Source organism: Schistocerca gregaria, chromosome X (genome assembly GCF_023897955.1).
Source record: "Schistocerca gregaria isolate iqSchGreg1 chromosome X, iqSchGreg1.2, whole genome shotgun sequence".
Lineage (NCBI taxonomy): Eukaryota > Metazoa > Arthropoda > Insecta > Orthoptera > Acrididae > Schistocerca > Schistocerca gregaria.
In genome coordinates this window covers 175,863,096-175,869,831 of record NC_064931.1, presented here as the reverse complement: position 1 = coordinate 175,869,831, position 6,736 = coordinate 175,863,096, and the positions used below count along the sequence as shown (strand labels likewise).

Here is a 6,736-nt window from a genome sequence, read left to right as displayed (position 1 = left end):
CTGACCCAGAGCGTGCAGCCAGTCTCGCGCAATATGGTGTCCGCACAACAGTAAACGTATTGTGTTATTGAATGTAGTCGTACTCAATCAGTGATCGCAGTTCAGCGGGCGTTTCATATTCGATATCGTGCTAAACCACCATCACCAAAGAACATCCGACGGTGGTATAAACAGTTTGAAGAAACAAGGTGCCTCTGTAAAGGCAGAAGTCCTGGCTGGCCACACGTTCCTTAACGAACAGTGGAAAAAATGCGACGAGCATTTGAGCGGAGCCCCCGCTAGTCTACGCGTGATGCTAGCCGAGAAGTTGCATTACTGCGCATGACAGTGTGGCGTGTGTTACGGTAGCGTTTACCGCTCAAACCATACCGATTACAACTGGTACCAGCTCTCTTTGAGATACTGACAAAGTGAAGCCAGTGGACTTTAGCACTGCTATTCTAGAGGATGTGGAAGATGACACTTTTACATCATAGTCGATATTCAGCGAATAGGCAACTTTTCATATTAGCGGTGAGATTCATCGTCATAATGTGCGTATATGGGGGCTCGCAAATCCTCATGAAACAATTGAACATGAACGAGATTCACCAAAAGTGAATGTTTTTTGTGCTGTTTCGCAAAGCAAGTTTATGGATCCTACTTTTTTGCAGAAGAAACCATGACAGAACAATCATAACTTGCAATGCTACGGAACTGGTTATTCCCACAACTTGACTCTGACAATTTCATCTATCAGCAAGATGGAGCACCACCACACTGGCACAACAACGTGCACAGTTTCTTCAATGCCAACATGCCTCAACATTAGATAGGGTGTATAGGACTGCGAGACCAGGCTTTACACTCTTGGCCTCCTAGGTCCCCTGACTTAACACCATGTGATTTCTTCCTGTGGGGATATGTTAAACAATGTGTTTACGTTCCTCCCTAGCCGCATGACATTGATGAACTAAAAACCAGAATATCAGCTGCTGCAGCTTAAGTGACAGAAGACACCTTATGCTCAGTTCCGGATGAATTCGGCTATCGGCTAGATGTTGTCCGTGCAGCCAATGGATGACATATTGAATATTTATGATGGATTTTTGTAAACATCTGTCTTTTGTTAAGCCTTCTTCCTAATAAATAATTCTATTTAAAATCGAGTCATTCTTTTTGGGACACCCTCTATATTAAAACGTCATGCCTAATGATGCCGTTTTAGTGCGTGGGCTGTGAAAATGCAGCAAGCGATAAACGTTTTCCTGTCATCATTTTGTGTGGGTTGTCAACAAGACAAAGTTTTGAAAAGGTTTAAAATTACGTGTGAAGTTTGCCAGAAGTCCCTGCATGCTCTCATCCTCAAGTACTGGTTGAATGATGTCCAGGCATTTGCACGTTGCCTCGAGACAAGCACACAGTTTCTAACTGTAGTAGTTGCTTTATTGTGTTAAACTTCCAACAGAAGGTTGTACCTCTTAATGAGTAGATTGTGACAGCATTTAAAATGTTTAAAGTTCGTCAATAACTACGCAAAATACAGAAAATCCAATTTTTGTTGCCCCTGGAGGTTCTTGGATAGGCAAACTACAAATGGGTTTGAGGTGTGTGCCTGGGTTAGTCACTTAGTAATATAGATATGGATAACATTTACGATGTAGAAAAAAAATTGCAAGAAGATTCAAAACATCATGGTGACTTTACTTGTTACTGGCAAATGGGATGTAAACCAATGAAATTTGAGCCTGTACCAGCAGAATATTACGGAGTAACCTTCGAAATGCATTGTAATTATGTAATAAAGCCAGTGACTGGTTCTGTCTTTTTGTTGGTATTTTAAACCTAAAGCAACAGACTCAAAAGCCATTCCACCTTGGACGAAAATATTTTTAAAAACAAAAAAATGGCTCTGAGCACTATGGGACTTAACATCTGAAGTCATCAGTCCTCTAGCAGTTAGATCTACTTAAACCTAACCAATCTAAGGACACCACACACCTCCATGCCCGAGGCAGGATTCAAACCTGCGACCATAGCAGTTGAGTGGTTCCGGACTGAAGTGGCTAGAACTGCTCGGTCACAATGGCTGGCCTTTTAAAAATATTTATGTGCCACCCAGTTTACATAAGTAACTTAATAGTGGTCATTTCTACAACATTTTCGGTTTCAGTTTATTTCTGTGGCCACAAATACAAGGATCTCTTTTTCTAACTCACTATCATCACTTCCTGTGCCAACCTCTCCTAAATCTAGATAGCTTGACATTTTCTTTCTGTTCCAAACTGTCGGCAGAAACGCGAAAATATGGGGATTTCGAATGGATACAACATAAACATTGCAAAAAAAATTGTTTGCTGAGAGTGAGTATCGTAATTGTGTAGTGTAGGCCCGACCTATGCCGTTATTTTTAGGAACCATATACCTAAACACAAAACACTGTCTGCCTAAAACTGCTACGATATAGTGTCCACAAATCACATACTCCAATACCAATGACACCTCTTTCCAGACATGCCACACAACAAAAACAAACTTTGCCTCAAAACAAGCGTTTCGATTGTACATTCATTTTACATTCGCATGGAAAACAGAAAAATTGATACCACTGAGAAAAAACCGAAAAACTGTGTAGTACAAAACAACAACAGGTGTTTACTTACTTTTAAGATAAATTAATCCTTCTGTTGTTGTGACTGGTGGCGAATTCATCAACCATTCTCTGCAAGTCAATGATCTTTGTTACTACTGCAAGAATAAACAAATAACACAGGCGTTCATCAGACACTGAATTCCTTGAATAACTTTTTATATGTTGCATACATGAAAATGTTCTTTCACTTGATGCAGAGGAAGCTGGAATAGTCACTGCTATTTGACTTTATACTGCTCTGACAACTTGAGCAGTGCAAGTAAACTGATAGTCTTCACTCCAGTTTGCTGTTCATATCCAATGAGAGTTTTTAATGTCTTAATTTCCGCCTATACCGATTCAGTATTGTATGAATAATTTTGTGCCAACGGCAGTAACATTTGTTTATACATAAAATATTCACTTTTTGGGTTTAGAAAAGCGATTTCTTTAATTATTCCAGAATCTGAAATATTGCGTCTCTCAAGTTCATTGTCTATTATACGTAAAACTTTATCAAATACTGAAGATTTGAAATCAGTTGGTTGTACATGTTCCAGGCTGCCTTTATTCGGCAAATCACACAATATTCCTCCCAGATGTTTTCAACTTTCGAATTCTAACTAGAGAAGAGGAATCTGCAGGAATATCAGCACCTACTTTTGTTGCCACATACACTCTTTCTTTCCACACATAAGCGAAACCTTAGTCGATTCACGCATTTGATTAATCTCTTGTAGCTTCTGCTAACTTGAGAGCACCAACAATATCAGTCTTTGTCCTGAAGGAAATCAAATAGTTACTTTCACATTTTTAGCAAACGTGTGAACAGGCGTAAAAGGAAAAAAAAATAACTTTGCACTAAATCCTGATGCTGCTGAAGGTCGTTCTGAATTTTCTGCCTCAATGTTTACTAGGGTTACAATGAGAGCTTCAACTGTATTCTTCACAGCCAGGCATGAAGCACATTGAGAGGCCCATTTAGTGTCACTTAACTCTTTTAATTCCAGTTTTCCGATCTTCATTTTTATTTTTGTGTCAATAAACATTTGATGCTCTGCTGACCCACATAAAAACATAAATTCCGTAATCTGTAGGTGACTTGATCCCTCAGTACGTTGCTACTGTGACAAGACTCTACTTATGGTTCATACAATGTGTCGAGCCGGGATGTACTGGGGTAGGAGCAAACTGGAGTATCGGCCCTGGGCAATTCGACAGGGCGCCAAATTCGCATTCTTGAAGGAAAAAAATGTGTTTCACTAAACGCCTAGCATCCAGCACATATTGGTCTATCGATCATTCACATGACTTTGAAGCGCACCCCTGTTGGTTTTTGAACCATTTTGAATGCATTCTTAGTTTATTTCTGAACGAATCATAAGTTGTTTTTTGAATGCGAGCATAGTGTATGTGATGTCTCTGCCAATAGAATCCCTGTCGCATCTAGAAATAAAAAAAATTCCCGGAGACAAAAGGAGATGGGGCTATACGAGCCGAGCCAAATCAATCCGAACGGTTGAATGTCAATCTGTTTTTGTTTATGCGGTTGATTGTGTGTGCAAATGATCAGTGTTGCTGTAATTATTAGTGAAATCCATAGACTCAGACTACTAGAGTGGAAGTAAACGACTAACAGAAATAACAAGTAAGAAAGATTATATAATCTTCTCGGTGTATTCAAGAAAATGAAATTTCGACGGAGAACCTTTGCCATAGATTCAGAGAACCAGAGTGAAAATGAACTACTAACAAAAATAATAAGTAAAAAAAGATTATGTAATCTTCTCGGTGTATCCAAGAAAATTTAATTCTGACAGAAAACTTTTGCCAGATCGCTACACTACCAAGGATCAGTTGTACAGTCCCTAGTTAGCAGCTGTTTAAGGTCTATTCTCGGAATAGCGCGGAAAGCGAGTTGTATGAATACGTAATAACGCCTACCTGGAGAATAAACATGGGATAACTAAGCTGATGATTCTGGCAGGGTTAGTGAAGTTAACCAGAGAATAAGTTTTGACAATGACAGGAATAGTTACAGGATTAGTGATGACAAGATGTTTTGAGAGAACAAGGAAAGACAAGAAACGGGAACATCACACAAATTATATGGAAGAATATGATGGTGGTGGTGGTGGTGGTTAGTTAGTGTTTAACTTCGCGTCGACAACGAGGTCATTAGAGACGGAGCGCAAGCTGATTCCAAATTTATATAAAAATCTCGTACTACTACTTTTCGATCTCATGCTTGAGAAAATGGAGCATATGAATGAAATATGAAACTATTTCCCAACATAAAACGTTTTGCTTGCAGTAGTGTTGTGGATGCAGTCAGAACAACACTTGGTCCAAAAGGAATGGATAACTTAATAGTAGACAAAAACGGAAAGCCCACCATCTCAAATGACGGTGCTACCATTATGAAATTACTGGATGTTGTTCATCCCATCGGTTCTAAGCACTACAGTGTGGAACCGCGCGACCGCTACGGTTGCAGGTTAGTTAGGTTTAAGTAGTTCTAAGTTCTAGGGGACTGATGACCTCAGAAGTTAAGTCCCATAGCGCTCAGAGCTAATTGAAGGATTTTTTTTTCATCCCACAGAAAAGACATTTGTTGATATAGCGAAGTCACAGAATGCAGAGGTTGGCGATGGAGCAACAAGTGTGGTTTTGCTGGGTGGTGAATTTTTGAAACAGATTAAACCATTCGTGGAAGAAGGTGTACATCCACGAATTATAATAAAACCTTTTCGTACAGCTATACAACTGGCAGTTGATAAAATCAATTCCCTAGCTGTAAAGATTGATAACAACAATATAGCTGAACATCGTTCATTGCTACAGAAATGTGCAGCGACAGCCCTAAGTTCAAAGCTAATAAGCCACCAAAAAGGATTCTTCTCAAAAATGTTCGCTGACGCTGTTTTACTTTTGGATGAGCTTTTACCGGTCAATATGATTGGGATCAAGAAGGTGACAGTAGGTGCATTGGAAGATTCGCGTTGCTTTTAAGAAAACATTTTCATACACTGGTTTTGAAATGCAGCCAAAAAAGTATTAAAACTCCAAAATTGCTCTGCTTAATATTGAACTGGAGCTCAAAGCTGAAAGGTACAATGCTGAAATCAGAGTGGATAATGTACAGGAATATCAGAAGGTGGTGGACGCTGAATGGAAAATATTGTATGAAAAGTTGGATTTAATACACAAAAGTGGAGCAAAGGTAGTACTGTCTAAGCTACCCATTGGTGATGTTGCAAAGCAGTACTTTCCTGACAGAGACATGTTTTGTTTAATAGCTGCTCTGCAACTTCCTTTAATGGAATGATGAAAATCAACTACCAGTGAAAATTCAGTGCAGTTTATTTTAAATACTACTGGATTTTGGCTTATGCCTATCTGAAGGCAATTACATTCAGTTTGTCTTTACACATTTAGTGTGCTTAGCAGCTTAAGTCTCTTGCTGTGAGGGTGTAACAATTTTTAGATGGGTATTGTTAAAAATGAAACTAAACTATTGAAAATAATGTGTCAGAGGTTCATAGTACCCAGTATTGAACGTATAAAGACAAAACAAGTGGTAGAGCACTTGCCCACGAAAGGTAAGGGCCCTGAGTTCGAGTCTCGGGCCTGCACACAGTTTTAATCTGCCAGGAAGTTTCATATCAGAGCACACTCCACTACAGAGTGAAAATATCATTCTGAAAACATCCCCAGGCTGTGGATAAGCCATGTCTCCACAATATCCTTTCTTCCAGGAGTGCTAGTTCTGCAAGGTTTGCAGATGAGCTTCTGTGAAGCTTGGAAGGTAAGAGACGAGTTACAGGTAGATTTAAAGTTGCAAGAATGAGTCATTAGTTGTGCTTGGGGAGCTCAGTCGATAGAGCACTTGCACACAAAAGGCAAAGGCCCTGAGTTCGAATCTCTGTCTGGTACGTAGTTTTAATCTGCCAGGAATTTATACATGGAACATATTTCAGTCAGAGCTGCCAGACAGCAGTCATGTGCGTGTGAGGTATGCTTACTTGTGTTGGTTGGTTGGATGATTAAAGGGACCAAACTACTAGGTCATTAGTCCGTTTTTTCTTGAACACAGAGGTCTACATGACTCTACATCAGAGATAG

General features: G+C 39.5%; 1 pseudogene; it reads left to right on the top strand.

The window, feature by feature from the left end:
- The first annotated feature begins 2,724 nt into the window (after window positions 1-2,724).
- LOC126297960 (T-complex protein 1 subunit eta-like) lies at window positions 2,725-5,939 on the top strand (annotated as a pseudogene).
- The last annotated feature ends 797 nt before the right edge of the window (window positions 5,940-6,736 follow it).